The sequence below is a fragment of the Euphorbia lathyris genome, chromosome 3 (assembly GCF_963576675.1).
Source record: "Euphorbia lathyris chromosome 3, ddEupLath1.1, whole genome shotgun sequence".
Classification (NCBI taxonomy): domain Eukaryota; kingdom Viridiplantae; phylum Streptophyta; class Magnoliopsida; order Malpighiales; family Euphorbiaceae; genus Euphorbia; species Euphorbia lathyris.
Genome location: NC_088912.1, coordinates 21,250,690 through 21,269,769, shown reverse-complemented (window position 1 = coordinate 21,269,769; position 19,080 = coordinate 21,250,690).

The following is a 19,080-nucleotide window of genomic DNA, read 5'->3' as shown; positions in this document are numbered from 1 at the left end:
TTCAGTGGTAGAGAAATCTAGGTGCTGGGCTGTAGCACTTAGTAGGAGTTGAGTAGACGAATAGAGGAAGGTACTCTTGCATATTCAACTGCCTTGTAATTGGTTTGTGCTCTACCGTTAAAGAGCTCAGTATTGGATTCAAAAAGCCCGGAGGACTCTGGGGACTGGACGTAGGCAGAGAGGCCGAACCAGGATAAGTGATATTGAGTAATCTCTAAACTCTCTCTTATAATTGCATGTGTTGTTTGCTTCATTTACTCAGCATATAAACTGCCTAAGCTGACCTTGAGTAAATAAGTGGTGCTGAGTTAGAAGCTGACCTCCAAGAGTGTCAATTCTCAACTCAACATAAGACTTCTTTAGTCAGCATCTGACCAAGGCTGTCATAAAACATTTCTCACCAAGCTGACCTGAAGCTGAGTTTATAAACTCTTACAATAACTCCCAGTCAGCTTAGTTAAAATCGTGAAAAAGCTATATTAGTTCCTAACCCCCCCTTGGAACTAATTACTAGGGACCAACAAGTGGTATCAGAGCCAAAAAGCTCACTACTCAAAGATCTAACAATCTTGAGCTGATCCCTAAAATGGGTGAGAATAGCACTCGTTTCCTTCCCGGGAACCAAACAACACAAATACTCCCTGAGGGATTATCAATCACTAGACCTCCCCTATTCTTTGGATCTAATTATACATTTTGGAAGAATAGGATGAAGAACTTTATTCAAGCCACAAACATGAGTGCATGGCTTGCAATAGTTCAAGGTCCACATGTACCTTATAAAACTGTTGATAATGAGAAAGTTATCAAGAGTGAAACTGAGTGGACAGAGGATGACCTCAGAAAATTACAAAATAATGCTTCGGCTATCAATATGCTTCACTGTGCTTTAGATGCTGCAGAATACAATAAGATTTCAGGTTGTGAGTCAGCACAAGAGATCTGGAAGAAGCTTGAAGTGACCTATGAAGGCACAAGCAAAGTTAAGGAGTCTAAAGTTAATCAACATATGAGACTCTACGAGCTGTTCGAGATGACTGACAGTAAGGACATCTCAGCAATGAATGCCAGGTTCACAAATATAATAAATGAGCTCAAAAGACTCGGTAATAATTTCACCGAAGAAGAACAAGTGAAGAAGATCCTACGAAGTCTTCCCAAAAGCTGGCAGGCTAAGAAAACAGCAGTAGAAGAAGCTCAAGACTTGACTACCTATAAATATGACGAGCTGATTGGATCACTGCTGACCCAAGAAATTTCCATGAAAAGCTTTGAAGTTAAAGAGAAAGAAAAATCAGAAGATAAGAAACAGAAGTCACTTGTCATGAAAGCTGACTCGATTGAAGCTGAGTCAACCGATGATGAAGAAATGGCCATGTTCACCAGAAAGATGAAGAAGCTGTTCAGGAGAAATGATAGAAACGGCAAAAGGTCATTTAGAAGAAATGACAAGTATAAAGCTGAGACAACTGACAAGTACAAGAAGGACAGCTCGAAGCCTGTCACATGTTTTGAGTGCCATCAAGCTGGGCACATCAAGTCAAGCTGTCCCAATTTAAAGAAAGAGAAGAAGGGAAGCAAAAAGGCCATGGTGGCCACATGGAGTGATAGTGATGAGTCAACATCATCTGAAGCTGAGCACAATGAAACTGCCAACATATGTTTCATGGCAGATGATGGAGCTGACAAATCCCAATCTGAGCAAGCTGATCTTTCTGATGAAACTGACCAGGAGGATCACACCAATGAGGTAACGTCTCTACTTTTGCTTAGAAAAGAAATGGTAAATGCCCTGAGTGACTTATATACACTGACTAAAAAGTGTAACAAAAAGATTAAGGCACTCAGCAGGCGCTGTGATGAGATTGAAGAGGTCAAGCTGGGTGACCTCCGATATCTCCTCCAGGACAACTCAGATTTACATACCAACATGCAAATCTTACATAAGTTTGTCACGGAGGTTCAATCTGAGTCAAAGAAACTTAGAAAGGATGTCACAACTTTACAGAGTCAAGTGAAGGGCTCAAACAGAAATAAACCCCATGTTGAGTACTCAGGTACAGGTCAGCATAAACAGTTTACTCAATGTAGCTGTTGTGGGAAGAAAGGTCACACAAAAGCTGTGTGCTGGCATAACAAACAAACTGTCCAATGTGACTTTTGTGATAAGAAAGGTCATACCACCAAAGTATGCTGGCATGCTCAGCACAACAATGTTGTCCACACTCAAAATCACTCTCAAAGGGTAATTGTGTGTGGCTTTTGTGGTAAAAGTGGCCATACTACAAATGTATGTCGTCACAAGTTAAAATATGACGTTGCACCATTTTATACTAACAAGAAAGGACCCAAAAGGAATTGGGTACCTAAAAACGAATAGTTTAAAATGCAGGTCAGCTTGACATGCGTGGAGAAATCAAAACTTTGGTATATAGACAGCGCATGCTCAAGGCACATGACAGGTGATGAAACTCAGTTCATCACACTAGAGCTTAAACGAGGAGGAAGTGTAAGCTTTGGAGACAACAAGAAGGGTAAAATAGTCGGCTCAGGTACTATCGGAGGTAACCCAAAAATTAAGTCTGTCTCCTTAGTTAAAGGTCTCAAATACAATCTGCTGAGTGTAGCTCAGCTTTGCCAAAATGGTAGAAAGGTTGTTTTTGATGATACTAAGTGTCAAATACTCGAGGTGAATACAAATGAATTGATTTTAACTGCCCCTCGTATAGAAAATGTATAAATGTTGAATTTAGAAAAACAGTTTTCTAAAAACATATGCTTAGTATCTAAAGAGGATAACTCCTGGCTATGGCATAGAAGACTTGGGCATGTCAGCATGGACCTTCTTGCCAAATTAGCTAGAAAGCAATTAGTTGAGGGATTGCCCAAATTGAAATTTGAAAAAGATCAATTATGTAAAGCTTGTCAGCAAGGCAAACAAACTAAAAAGTCATTTCATAGCAAAAATATTGTCTCAACCAAGAGACCATTGGAATTGCTACACTTGGATCTTTTCGGACCTATCCAGCCACTCAGCTTGGGAGGTAAGAAATTTTCCTTAGTTATTGTAGATGATTTCTCTCGGTATATGATGCGCCTCACGGCGTTCGCACCGCGAGACTCACTAAGAGATAAGTGTACCCCATCGTTATCAAGTAATAAAATTCTGGAAAGTCCAGGTATCGTCCACAGGATTTATTTCTGCAAGTATCGAGTTACTTGGTTTCAGGTGTTATCTAGGCTTAGGGGGTTTTGAGTTGGTTTTTCTTAAATTAATCTACTCCTAGGTTGAATTATACTATTCCTAGCTAAGTTATCTGATTCTAACTAAGTTATTCTACGCCTAATTAAGTTACTCTACCCCTAATTAAGTTAAACTACTCCTAAGTGATCTTTTACCAATGCAATTATCTGAAGGAACATGAAGGGATACGATGATAATGAAAATAGATTGTTTAAGCAATTGAATTAAAACCTAAGTCACTTGTGTCCGAGGCGATTAACCCAACCTATCCTCCTAAAGTTCCTAGTTCGTGATTCCCTTGTAAGGCCGAAACTAGCTCTAAGGCTCAGCAATTTGGGCTTAATCTTCTATAGGGTCGTCAATCCTATAGGCACTGACTAGGTCAGATTCAGCTCGCAATATGTGCCAACTTGATTTTGGGATTATCGAATGAGTTAAACCAATCAGACAAAGCGTAAGACAAAGATTAAAGCATTAAAACAATTGAATGAATAAGAACTATAATATATATCAAAGATGAATGTATTGTCACGAAGTTACAATGAGCCTAGGATTCATAACATGTATCAGAGGCTAGACAGAATATAAAAGAAGAAAAATCCCTTTCAGGGAACCTGTCTACCAATGCAGGCGTCTTCCTATGACTTAAGGATGGAGCTTGAGCAATCCTCGGTGAACGGAGCTACGGAGGTGTCTTCAATGGAGGTTTGAAGGATATGGAGGAGGTGGAGAGGATTTCTCAAGGTGAAAAGCTAAGAAAATTACAAAGATAAAAGATACTAATTTACATTGGAAAAACTCTATTTATAGGCGTAGCTCGGCCCTCTTTTTGACCTATTTTCGTGTCCTTGTACAGGTAGGAAGTCGTGGGGTCCGTCGTGGCATCGTGGGGGCGGAATTGGTCTTTTTGACCAATTCCCGCAGGTCTGCTCGCCGAGCAGGGCGAGCTGCTCGGCGAGCAGGCGCTACTCGCGACGAGCAGCGCCCTGCTCGGCGAGCAGGCATCCTGCTTGTCCGAGCAGGCATCTCGTCGAGCATTCTTGCCCGGTATGCCCCCGCGTGCTTGCCGACTGCCGTCGATGCCTTTTTCGTCCGAACTTATACCTGCACATGTACAGAAACTCCAGATAACATTAGTCCAAAGGCTAAATTGGCCCGCCAATCGCTTATTTTGAGCAAACGCTTCGTTTGGTGCGACTTTTGACAGACCAATTAGCTTCAAAAGATAACGGAATTATACTATGCATGCTATTTTGGCCGTAATTGCCTAAATTGGTCATAAAACGAGCCTAAACAACGAAAAATAAATAAAACGTTTCCAATTCCTAACTAACTCACACAAAAGCATTTAAATGCGAGAAATGCTCGCTTCTTAACTAAATAATGCTAAAACCCATCCTAAAACCGTACCCAAAGATAGGGGTTTTTGACCCCTATCAGGCTCGGCCCTCTTTTTGACCTATTTTCGTGTCCTTATACAAGTAGGAAGTCGTGGGGTCCGTCGTGGCATCGTGGGGGCGGAATTGGTCTTTTTGACCAATTCCCGCAGGTCTGCTCGCCGAGCAGGGCGAGCTGCTCGCGGCGAGCAGCGCCCTGCTCGGCGAGCAGGCCTCTGGCGGCCTGCTCGGCGAGCAGGCATCCTACTCGCCCGAGCAGGCCTCTGGTGGCCTGCTCGGCGAGCAGGCATGGCCTACGGAGGACCGCTCGTCGAGCATTCTTGCCCGGTATGCCCCCGCGTGCTTGCCGACTGCCGTCGATGCCTTTTTCGTCCGAACTTATACCTGCGCATGTACAGAAACTCCAGATAACATTAGTCCAAAGGCTAAATTGACCCGCCAATCGCTTATTTTGAGCAAACGCTTCGTTTGGTGCGACTTTTGACGGACCAATTAGCTTCAAAAGATAACGAAATTATACTATGCATGCTATTTTGGCCGTAATTGCCTAAATTGGTCATGAAACGAGCCTAAACAACGAAAAATAAATAAAACGTTTCCAATTCCTAACTAACTCACACAAAAGCATTTAAATGCGAGAAATGCTCGCTTATTAACTAAATAATGCTAAAACCCGTCCTAAAACCGTACCCAAAGATAGGGGTTTTTGACCCCTATCAAACCTCCTCGCACTTAAAACTTTACTTGTCCCCAAGTAAACTAAAAAAACTAAACCCGCAATCACAAGCAAGCCAGAAAACCTCCCGGTTTGACTAGGTGCTTGACACAATTTCGAGCATCTGTAATTACATGCATTCGGAAATACAAAGTAGAGACACGATATCCAAAAGCCGCATTTCAATTATCATAGGTCATATGTTTTAAGGAAAAGGACACATGTTCAATTAAACGAGCTTGAGGGGATCGCTAAGTAAAACACCTCACCATAGGTAGTTCACTCATTTCACACAATTTTGGTGGCTAAAGTGTTTACTCTCGGCTTATGTTCTTGCTTAGGATTACGTTGATTTTGCACGTTCATCCGAGTTCCTCTACTATGCTATATGACTCCGATGATATCAAAAACAGCCTCGAATTGGGGTTGTAATGTGGTTAGAGGGTTAAAGGTACAACAAGGGTTAATAGTTCTAGCGCTAGAAAAACAAAGTTCAAATGGCTTTAGCAAATATGAAGTGATTGAGCTTTTTATTCATCCATTATTCTCTTTTTGGGATGTTTTCTTGAGACGTTTTGATTTAAAGAACTGGGGGATGAAGTTCTCCCCTTTTAGTTCGTCTCTTTTCTTTTCTTTTCTTTTCTTTTCTGTTTTTCTCTTCTTCCCTTTTTTTTTTGGATAGTGATGCTCATTCACTTCTTAGCCTTTTGGCTTGCTACTATAATGCCATAAACAAAGAAAAAGCGCTAGAAGAAAACAAAGGCTCAATTTGAGCTTTGCAAAAAATTTGGGTTAAGTAGCAAACCAAGTTGTGGTTTGCAAAAATAGGTTAGAACGAAAGAAAAATCTATAAACTACAAAAATATAGGCTCAAAGGGGCTTCCTAGAGTGGATGAAAAAGAGAAAATAAGGTAAAGAAAAAGGGTTAATTCTAATGAGGCTGATTTCATCGTTTATCATCTCAAATCATTGCATGTAGGTTCAACACAGTATTAGGTGCAAAATCTGTAATCTTCCACAAGTCAAAGCATTCACACAAAAATGTCAAGAAAAAGAGCTTTTTGATGTTCGCTCTTAGGCTCAAATTCAACTCACAATTCTTTGGGTTTTAATTTGTGTTTACTAGTTCTCCCCAAACTCAAGTTTAATATCACATGCCTTCAATTCTTAAGTTATCTACCTAAGTAATGATTTTAGCATTTCTTCAAAAGTAGGGTCTAAATGCAAACTTTAGCTCATGCTTTTACAGATACAAGGGTTGTGCCCTACACCTAAACTAGTTGTCATGCAATCTTAGATTCGGTTCTCAGTCCTCAAGGACAAATAACGAAGTTTAGATTCGAAGGAGGTTCACGATTTTAGGTCCTAAACATGCAAAAACATAAATAAAACCCGAAAACGCTAAACTAAACTAGACACGACGCAACAAAAATTAAAAAATTTATACAATTTTTGTAAGTTTGTCTACCCCTCCTCCTCACACTAAAAATATGCAATAAGTTCCAACATTGCATCACAAATCATAAAGTACGAGTGTAAAAAGTCAGGGTGGAGAAGACAACTTACTGATCATCTTGAAGACGGAGGATTTGGACGCCCGAAGTGTATTTACCGAGATAAAGTTTGAGTCGATGTCCATTTACTTTCTGGGTGGTTCCATCATTCAACATAATCTCAACCATACCGGAGGGATGTGCGTCAAGAACTGAGAATGGTCCATACCATCTACTCTTGAGCTTGCCAGGGAAGAATCTCAATCTGGAGTTATAAAGCAGTACTTGGTCGCCTTTTTGGAAGGTCTTCCGCTGTACTTTTTTATCGTGCACCCTCTTGGTTCGTTCTTTGTACAGCTTGGCATTCTCGTAAGAGTTATATCGGAGCTCATCCAGTTCATGTAGTTGTGTTAACCGTAGGTCACCTGAAAGTTTAGGGTCAAAGTTTAGAAATTTCAGCGCCCAATAAGCTTTGTGCTCTAACTCAATAGGCAAATGACAAGATTTCCCGAAAACTAAACGGTAGGGGGACATTCCTATGGGAGTCTTGAATGCTGTCCGGTATGAAGGAAATTAGGGCTAAGGTATAGCAGCGGAAATATAAATTTTTTAGCCTATTTCCTTTTAACCATAGGATCTGTTAATCGTTATTTCATATAAAGAGGGATAAGAAGGAATACCTTTCGATGAACAATCTACCGTTGTTAAAGAAGCGCCCACAATTCTTCTCCGAGGTTCCAACCACAAAGTTTAACACGGTGAGGTTAAGATGAAATCAACCCTTACGAGATGCAACCAAAATAGATTGCCTCTAATTAACCAACACAAGATCAAGGGGAAAGAGGGATGAATAAGATTAATCAATCGATCGGATGCCGTATGAATTCTTGTCCACGAACTAGGGGATGGGAATTCTTTTTCTCTCACTGAATAGAAATTTCGAAAATCACTAAAGGGGAGGGATTTGGCTTGGCCGAAATTCTCATAGGGAGGGGGTATATATAGTTGCTTGTATCTAAACCCTAGTTAGATAGGAATAGGTTACTTAATAGGAATTCCATTCGGAATAGGATTCCTAATTATTATCTTATAATATATCAAATACATTTAGGATAATAATAAATAACCTAATTGGATAATAATAGGAGTATATTAATCTAATTAAAACTCCTAACTTAATTATCTCTTAATTAATTTAATTCACAAACCTAATCAAATTAGGATTAATGGAATTAAAATAATTCCTTATTTACTATATATAAATTTTGGCCCCCTCTATCTAAATGGGCCTTACTGGGCTCAATTGGTCTTCCATCTATTAATCATATCCATCTCTCTTTTGGTTCCAAGTCTTATGTGTGATCCATTAGGTTCTTACTACTTCTGGCCGTATGCAACTATTAAATTAATTTCTTCAAGAATTATATTTAATCCTTGCATAACGGAATGATGTACTGAGTATGTTATAGGCAAGTCTGTAATCATTCCCCCAGAGTCCGTTAACAAGACATGTTGATTCTGTCGTTAACCCTTCCGTATTAGCTACGGTATAATACGATCCTTTATCAACTACATCCTTGAACTGAATCTTATGACTATGGGTAATGTCAAGTCACATATAGCGAGACGTTCGTTTTACTTGTTCTTGGCCGAGTCAACTAAAAAAGATAGGTTAAGTGAAATCTATATTTCTACTCTTAAGCTATCACCTTGCAAGGGTTTAGAGTCGAGTCTTCCACAAGCGATCCTTGGATGTATCTCCCATTAATCGAGAGTGATAAATGCTCAATCCAATGTATAACTACCCTGACATTACTTCCTGTGACACCCAACCTTTGCAGTTCACACCCCAGAGTCATCTCTGTTAAGGATCGTGGGACCGCAGGATCAAAGTCTCACATTCAGTAATTCAGGATGACCAATTAACATTCTTTTGAGTCTGAGGATTAGTTATACCTAGTAATACAAATGAGATGAACAGTTGACAAGGATGAATCTACCCATCATGTTATCTCAAATCGGATCCCCAATCCTAATGAACAACGTTTCACCGGATCTATGTAACTGTCCAGATATCTATATATATGAAGCTTGTGAGATCAGCTTTCTGTCGGACAGAAGACATTGTTACATACAAGTCTCAACCGTGATATATCAATCCTAAACATATCACTTGACTTGGGGTGGTTTTAAGTTTATTAGTTTATTATAAAGTTTTGTCTCACTTCATGCTTGTATGAACACTTTATAATCACTTTAAACAAACTTACAGATTTCCTTTTATTAGACTTTATTCAGTGCTTAAAAGGGATTGCCTTTATATAGTTATAAAACATATATCTCATTAAAACAAATGATATAAAGAACAATTCATTTACAATAAGTTTGTATCCCGCAACAATTGACTATAGGACACTAAACCCCAACATACTCCCACTTGGACTAAAGCCAATTGTTTCTAAAACTTATCCTAGTAGAAGTTAAATGACGATCATGTACTTTCTGAGTTAAAGGCTTTGTCAACGGATCTGCAACGTTGTCCTCTATAGGTACTCTTTCTATTCTCACATCTCCTCTAGCCACAATCTCTCTTATGATGTGGTATCACTTTAGGTAGTGTTTGGATGCATTATGAGACCGTGGTTCCTTTGCTTGCGCAATGGCTCCATTGTTATCACAGTACAGAGTAATGGGATTGACAATGTCAGGCACCACACCTAGTTCTGTAATGAACTTTCTAATCCAAACTGCTTCCTTTGCTGCTTCCGCAGCAGCGATGTACTCTGACTCGGTCGTAGAGAAAGCTACGCTTCCCTGCTTGGAACTTTTCCAACTGACCGCGCCCCCATTTAGGATAAACAGGTATCTTGATTGGGATTTAAAATCATTCTCATCTGTGAGATGACTAGCGTCTGAAAATCCTTGTATTTTCAGATCTCCTTCTCCGTACACTAGGAACATATCTTTAGTCCTTCTCAAGTACTTAAGAATGTTCTTGACGGCAATCCAATGCTCGTCTCCCGGATTCCCTTGGTAACGACTCGTTACAGATAACGCGAACGCTACGTCAGGTCTAGTGCATAGCATAGCATACATAATCGAACCGATCGCGCTGGCGTACGGGACTACAGCCATGCGTCGTTTGTCATCATCAGTTTTAGGACATTGATGATTGTTTAACTTTACTCCATGTACCATGGGTAAGTTACCTCGTTTCGATTCAAGCATGCTAAACCGATTAGCACCTTTTCAATGTATGTAGCCTGTGAAAGACCAAGCAGTCTACGCGATCTATCTCTGTAGATCTTTATACCAAGTATATAGGCTGCTTCACCAAGGTCTTTCATTGAGAAGTTACCAGATAACCAAACTTTCACCAATTGTAATAGAGCAATGTAATTTCCCATTAACAGTATATCGTCCACATATAGTATGAGAAATGCTATAGAGCTCCCACTTGCTTTCTTGTAAATGCAAGCTTCTTCACAATTTTGTTCGAAACCAAATTGTTTTATGGTTTCGTCAAAACGCTTGTTCCAGCTTCTAGATGCTTGCTTGAGTCCATAAATGGATCTCTGAAGTTTGCAAACTTTATTTGCATCCTTTGATATGAAACCTTCAGGCTGCATCATGTATACATCCTCAAGCAGATTTCCATTTAGGAAAGCTGTTTTCACATCCATTTGCCAAATCCCATAATCAAAATGAGCGGCAATTGCAAGCATGATTCTGATTGATTTGGACATAGCAACAGGAGAGAAGGTTTCGTCATAATCAACACCTTGTTTCTGACGATATCCCTTCGCTACCAACCTAGCCTTGTAGGTGCTAACCTTTCCATCCATGTCAGTCTTCTTTTTGAAGATCCACCTGCACCCAATGGGTTTTATCCCTTCGGGTGGATCAACCAAAGTCCAAACTTGGTTAGTATACATGGAATCCATTTCAGAATCCATGGCCTCAAGCCATGCTTTAGAATCTGGACTAGTAAGAGCCTCTTCATAGTTTTCGGGTTCGTCGTCTAACACGGGAACCTCGTTATCATCTCCCACTAGAAAACCATATCTAACTGGGAGTTCACGAACTCTTCGTGATCTACGAATAGGTGCCACTGGAGTCTCATCTAATGGGACTTCTTCGGGTACCTCAACCGCTTCTGTTGTTTCAGTCGTTGTTTCTTCCTCTTGAACTTCGTCGAGTTCAATCACGCTTCCCTTTTGTGTTTCTTCGAGAAACTCTTTCTCTAAGAAGGTTGCGTGTTTGGATACTATTACTTTCTGATCATCTGGATGATAGAAGTAATACCATATGGTTTCCCTGGGATATCCAATGAAGAAACATTTATCAAATTTAGAATCTAATTTGTCGGACGCAACGCGTTTGACATATGTTGAACAACCCCATACTCTCATGAATGAGAACACGGGTTTCTTACCAACGAACAATTCATATGGTGTGGAAACAGCGGATTTAGTTGGTACTCGGTTCAGGGTGAAGAGGGCAGTTTCTAAGGCATAGCCCTAGAACGTCTTTGGAAGTAAGGCCATGCTCATCATAGATCGTACCATATCTAATAGGGTACGGTTTCTCCTCTCGGATACACCATTGTGTTGTGGTGTATAGGGAGGTGTCCATTGTGAGCATATCCCACATTCAGTTAGATAATTCAGAAAATCATCAGAAAGATATTCGCCACCTCGATCAGATCGAAGAGTTTTTATTTTCTTTCCTAATTGATTTTCCACTTCATTCTTGAAGCATTTGAACTTGTCAAAGGCTTCTGATTTGTGCCTCATCAAGTAGATATAACCATAGCGAGTATGATCATCTATGAAGCTAATGAAGTATCTGAATCCTCCTCTTGCTTGGACTGACATAGGACCACATACATCTGTATGAATGAGTCCTAGAGTGTCTGATACACGCTCACCTTTATTGCTAAAGGGTGTCTTTGTCATTTTACCTTTTAAACATGATTTGCATGTTTCCAATGATTCAGAATCGATTGGATCTATAAGCCCATCTGAATGTAGCTTTAGCATGCGTCTCTTGTTTATATGGCCTAAACGACAATGCCACAAGTAAGTTGAATTATCTAGCTTATGTCTTTTGGTATCAATTGCAAAAACAGGAGTTTTATCATCTAACACATAAATCCCATTTTGTGATATTCCTGAAAAATAAAAGATCGAATCTTTATAAAAATTGCAACTATTGTTCTTTATTGAAATATAAAAACCGTCGTCAACGAGACGGCTAATAGAAATAATGTTACGAGACATCTCAGGAACGTATAAACAATTCCTTAATTCTATTACAAGCCCAGAGGGCAAAAGTAAAACATAATCTCCAATTGTGAGGGCGGCAACTCTTGCTCCATTTCCCACTCACAAGTTTATGCTTCCTTTCTTTAGTTCCTTAGTCTGTTTTAGCTCCTGCATATTTGTACAAATATGAGATCCACATCCGGTATCAAGTACCCAAGATTCAGACAATGAAACCGTATTTATTTCAATATAGAACATACCAGACGTAGAAGCACCGCCTTTTTCCTTCTTGAGGGTGGCTAGATACTCCTTGCAGTTTCTCTTCCAATGCCCGTCTTTACCACAGAAGTGGCATTCTCCTTTGGGCTTCTTCACTTCCTTTCCCTTGGACACATCTCTCTTACCTTTCTTGGGATGTTTAGGATTGGGAAAATTCCCTTTCCTTTTCTTCGATCCCTCGATTACAAGAGCCGGTATGGCCTTGTCTTTCTTCATATTGGGCTCAACTGATTTGAGCATGTTTGCAAGCTCTTCAAGAGAGGTTTACAAGTCATTCATTTGGTAGTTCATGATGAACTGTGAATAACTCTCTGGGAGGGACTGAAGAACCAAGTCGGTACTTAATTCGTTGTCCATCACAAATCCAATACTAGAAAGTTTGGTAATATAGCCTATCATCTTGACACAATGTGTCATGACAGATGTGCCCTCTTGCATCCTGCAACGATATAACAATTTTGATATCTCGTAGCGTTCGCACCTGGTTTGTTTCCCAAACAATTCCTTGAGGTGCATGATGATGGAATAGGCATTCATCTCCTCATGTTGCCTTTGTAATTCCGATGTCATCGATGCAAGTATGATGCAAGCGGCATGATCATCATCAGCCTTGTGCTTCTGATAAGCATCAATTTCCTCGATGGGAGCATCATCTTCAGGGATAGGGGGTATCGATGTATCAAGTACATACCCAATTTTCTCGAACTTCAAAACAATTTTGAGGTTACGAAACCAGTCGGTGAAGTTTGAACCATTCAATTTGTTATCGGTAAGAATGTTTTGCAGATTGGTTTTAGTCATGATTTTAAGAGTGTGTGTTTAAACAAAACCTGAGAGTGAGAAAGAGTAAACGTATGTCATTCATTTGCTTTAAAGTATAACAATCTAAAATTATAGGCCTTTTAATTTATTTCAGATTGCTCCCACTATTTTGTCAAATTAATAGCCCTCCATATTAATTCGAAGAATTTCACAAATCCTTTAGTGAGCTAGGATCCTAACTCCTGAGATTTCGCCTTGAGTTTGCTCAACAAGCTAGTCCCATTTGTTAGGTAGATTCATGTAATCAATCACATCTTGAATGTGTTGGGTTACTAACCACATTAGTAACTAATATGTTACTCATATTAATCCCAACCATATTGCCCATTAGTTTATGACAACATGAGTTTGCTCATCCAATTATCATAATCTAATTTAAGTATTACCCCATATTCATGAAAGAATAACTTTCGATAATTCAGGTGTTACCATAAGACCCCGAGCTTGAGTTTGCTCAACAACCCAAAGGCCCCCAGTACTGCCGGCTGAATTATAATATTAGGGAGGGGCAACCGATTTTAATAACTTGCTTATTTACTTAACTTTTTAACGAGGGAGTTTATTTAAGTCTCATAATCTAACTTAGTCTTGATTTGCTTTAGCATACATCAGACATACATACATTCACATACATTGGCGTTATGGACACATCATCTAAATTATTCCGTCGAGCCAGAGACGAAATAAAAGGCCAAACCTAAGGAAATACTAACTATTACATATTTCTCTTTAGGTCCTCCGTCTTCTCCATGGCGCCTTGAAATTACATATTAATTTCTATACTACTATAAGAAAACTTCAATTGAATTGAAGGGAATCAGATGAGAGGAGAAATTACAATAGATAGTAGAAAGGCAGGACGCGCATGCCCTATTTCAAAAATACCAAAAGACTAAAAGAGGGTCCAAATATGTCCATAACTCCAAACATGCATAGACTCAATTAAATAAATTTAATTGGTTGATTACATAACCGGCTTATGTAATATTTAGGTTAATCACATTAACTCGTCAAATTAACTTTCATCCAATTTTACTTCTAATCGTTTTGTATCTTTATATTAATCCTTAGATTAATATAACCATATAAAACGTTGATTATGCACGTCCCAATTATATTGATTTCAATTCATTTAACACTTTGATTTACATATTGGTAAAAACAAACATTTAAACGAATTTTTCATTCGATAATCAAAACAGAAAACTATTAATTTCTGAAACATATATATACATTTAATACAAAACGATTTTAAACCATTTAAAAGCAAGTGGGTATCGGGCCGGGCCCGAGAGCGGGCTGCTGCCGATTGGCAGCAGCCCTTAGGGCACGTGGGACGCCGCTGCCTTGCGGCAGCGGCGCCCCTGCGCCGCACACGGCTGCTGCCGCGAGGCAGCAGCCGCGCGACAGCGGCCAGTCGCGCCGTGAGGCGCGACTCGGGCTGCTGTCGTTTTTTTTAAATATATATATATATATATATATATATATATCAGTTCTAAAACAATTTTAAAACGATTTTCAGAAATAGGAAAAACTACAATAGATTTCCGTTTTATCATTTAGAATTAATAAAACTAATTTTATCAACCTAACTATAAAACTAATAGATTTTGTTATAATGGTTATCAACCGAAATAATTAGGAACATAAGCATAATCAGTTTTAATTAACAATTAATCAAAACTTTATTTATCTTTAGAATTAATCAAAATTATTTGTCAATTAATCCTAACCATAAATATTTATTCAATCCTATTGAAAACTTCTATATTTTCATATATGAAATAACGGATTTAACGATGGCTCTGATACCACTGAAGGAAATTAGGGCTAAGGTATAGCAGCGGAAATATAAATTTTTTAGCCTATTTCCTTTTAACCATAGGATCCGTTAATCGTTATTTCATATAAAGAGGGATAAGAAGGAATACCTTTCGATGAACAATCTACCGTTGTTAAAGAAGCGCCCACAATTCTTCTCCGAGGTTCCAACCACAAAGTTTAACACGTTGAGGTTAAGATGAAATCAACCCTTATGAGATGCAACCAAAATAGATTGCCTCTAATTAACCAACACAAGATCAAGGGGAAAGAGGGATGAATAAGATTAATCAATCGATGGGATGCCGTATGAATTCTTGTCCACGAACTAGGGGATGGGAATTCTTTTTCTCTCACTGAATAGCAATTTCGAAAATCACTAAAGGGGAGGGATTTGGCTTGGCCGAAATTCTCATAGGGAGGGGGTATATATAGTTGCTTGTATCTAAACCCTAGTTAGATAGGAATAGGTTACTTAATAGGAATTCCATTCGGAATAGGATTCCTAATTATTATCTTATAATATATCAAATACATTTAGGATAATAATAAATAACCTAATTGGATAATAGGAGTATATTAATCTAATTAAAACTCCTAACTTAATTATCTCTTAATTAATTTAATTCACAAACCTAATCAAATTAGGATTAATGGAATTAAAATAATTCCTTATTTACTATATATAAATTTCGGCCCCCTCTATCTAAATGGGCCTTACTGGGCTCAATTGGGCTTCCATCTATTAATCATATCCATCTCTCTTTTGGTTCCAAGTCTTATGTGTGATCCATTAGTTACGGTATAATATGATCCTTTATCAACTACATCCTTGAACTGAATCTTATGACTATGGGTAATGTCAAGTCACATATAGCGAGACGTTTGTTTTACTTGTTCTTGGCCGAGTCAACTCAAAAAGATAGGTTAAGTGAAATCTATATTTCTACTCTTAAGCTATCACCTTGCAAGGGTTTAGAGTCGAGTCTTCCACAAGCGATCCTTGGATGTATCTCCCATTAATCGAGAGTGATAAATGCTCAATCCAATGTATAACTACCCTGACATTACTTCCTGTGACACCCAACCTTTGCAGTTCACACCCCAGAGTCATCTCTGTTAAGGATCGTGGGACCGCAGGATCAAAGTCTCACATTCAGTAATTCAGGATGACCAATTAACATTCTTTTGAGTCTGAGGATTAGTTATACCTAGTAATACCAATGAGATGAACAGTTGACAAGGATGAATCTACCCATCCTGTTATCTCAAATCGGATCCCCAATCCTAATGAACAACGTTTCACCGGATCTATGTAACTGTCCAGATATCTATATATATGAAGCTTGTGAGATCAGCTTTCTGTCGGACAGAAGACATTGTTACATACAAGTCTCAACCGTGATATATCAATCCTAAACATATCACTTGACTTGGGGTGGTTTTAAGTTTATTAGTTTATTATAAAGTTTTGTCTCACTTCATGCTTGTATGAACACTTTATAATCACTTTAAACAAACTTACAGATTTCCTTTTATTAGACTTTATTCAGTGCTTAAAAGGGATTGCCTTTATATAGTTATAAAACATATATCTCATTAAAACAAATGATATAAAGAACAATTCATTTACAATAAGTTTGTATCCCGCAACAATTGACTATAGGACACTAAACCCCAACACGGTATGCTCAAAGAGCATCGTCTAGTTTAAGACTCCAGTCTTTTCTGGCATTCCCCACCATTTTCTCAAGAATACGTTTTAGCTCTCTGTTTGACACTTCTACCTGACCACTCGTCTGAGGATGGTAAGGTGTTGCGACCCTATGGGCTACGCCATACTTTTGGAGCAACGTGTCAAACTGTTTATTGCAGAAATGGGATCCCCCATCACTAATGATAGTCCGGGGGGTTCCAAATCTGGCAAAGATATTCTTTCTCAGGAATTTTATCACTACTCGAGCATCGTTTGTGGGTAAGGCTTCGGCCTCTACCCATTTAGAGACATAATCAACCGCGACAAGAATGTATTGGTTGGTGTGTGACATAGGGAAAGGTCCCATAAAGTCTATGCCCCAAACATCAAATAGCTCACAGACGAGTATGCCTTGTTGAAGCATCTCATTCCTCCTAGAGATATTCCCTACTCTCTGACATGCATCACAATATTTAATATAACTATTGACATCACTATGCATTTGTGGCCACCAAATCCCACTTTGGAGGATTTTTGCCACTGTCCTATCTGGCCCAAAGTGGCCGCCTGGTTCCCTAGAGTGGCACATGTTAATTACTGACTCTACCTCCTCCTCAGGTATACATCTCCTAATCATGCCATCGGTGCAGAATCGAAATAAATAAGGTTCTTCCCAAAAATATTGTTTGCTTTCAAACAAAAACTTACGTCTTTTGTTTGCATCTAAATCAAGAGGAAGAATGTTACCGACTTTGTAGTTCGCGATGTCTGCAAACCAGGGGAGAGTTTTTACCGAATATAACGTTTCATCCGGGAATACCTCCTTGATTGCCTCATGCTCTAAGGATTGCTGATCTGACTCTAACCTGGATAGGTGGTCCGCTATCACGTTTTCCACCCCTTTCTTGTCTCTGATCTCGATGTCAAATTCTTGGAGTAGTAAGATCCAACGGATCAGCCTAGGTTTTGCATCTTGCTTGCTCATCAGATATCTCAAGGCTGCATGCTCAGTAAAAACAATTACCTTAGACAGCACCAAATAAGATCTAAATTTGTCAAAGGCAAAAACTACGGCTAGCAATTCCTTTTCAGTTATTGAATAGTTCTGCTGTGCATCATTTAAGGTTTTGCTAGCATAGAAGATTGGGCGAAAAAGTTTATCTACCCTCTGCCCAAGACAGGCTCCTACAGCCAGATCACTGGCATCGCACATTAACTCAAAGGGAAGGGACCAATCCGGGCTTACCATAATAGGTGCTTCGATTAATTTCTTTTTCAGTAATTTAAATGCAAGCATACATTCTTCATTGAAATTAAAATCAGCATCTTTCAGTAATAATTGAGTGAGGGGTTTAGTGATTTTTGAAAAGTCTTTTATGAACCGTCTATAAAACCCCGCATGTCCTAAAAAGCTCCTAACCAATTTTACATTGGTAGGGGGTGGCAGTTTTTCAATTACCTCAATTTTTGCCGGATCGACCTCGATCCCCTTTCCCGACACCTTGTGTCCTAATACTATACAATTTTGGACCATAAACTGGCACTTTTCCCAATTGAGTGCCAAGTTTTTGTCTTCACAACGTTCTAAGACTCGGTCCAAGTTTTCAAGACATTGGTCGAAAGTAGGTCCTACAACATTAAAATCATCCATGAAAATTTCTAGGAACTCCTCGACCATGTTAGAAAACATAGCCATCATACAACGTTGGAATGTGGCAGGGGCATTACATAATTCGAAAGGCATCCGCCTATATGCGAAAGTCCCATAGGGACAAGTGAATGTGGTTTTCTCTTGGTTCAAAGGGTCCACAGGAATTTGCATATAGCCGAATAGCCCATCTAAAGTACAGAAAAATTCGTGCCCTGCCAACCGTTCCAACATTTGATCGATAAATGGTAAAGGGAAGTGGTCTTTATGGGTGGCCTCGTTTAATTTCCTATAATCTATGCATACACGCCAACCCGTAACCTTTCTAGTTGGGATTAATTCCCCTTTTTCATTTTCCATTACCGTTGTTCCCCCTTTTTTGGGCACGCATTGAACCGGGCTTACCCATTGGCTATCAGAAATCGGAAAGATGATACCTGAGTCGAGGAGTTTTATAACCTCGGCTTTTACCACCTCTTTCATGTTAGGGTTGAGCCGTCGTTGAGGTTGGGCGGATGGCTTGATCTCTTCTTCAAGGAAAATCCTATGCGTGCAGATTTTGGGGTCGATGCCTTTGATGTCGTGGATTGACCATCCAAAGGCCCCTTTATGTTGCATCAGCACCTCCACCAATTTTTCTTCCTGTTCAACTATCAACAAAGAAGAAATAATAACGGGTAAATCTGTGGGAGGTTGAA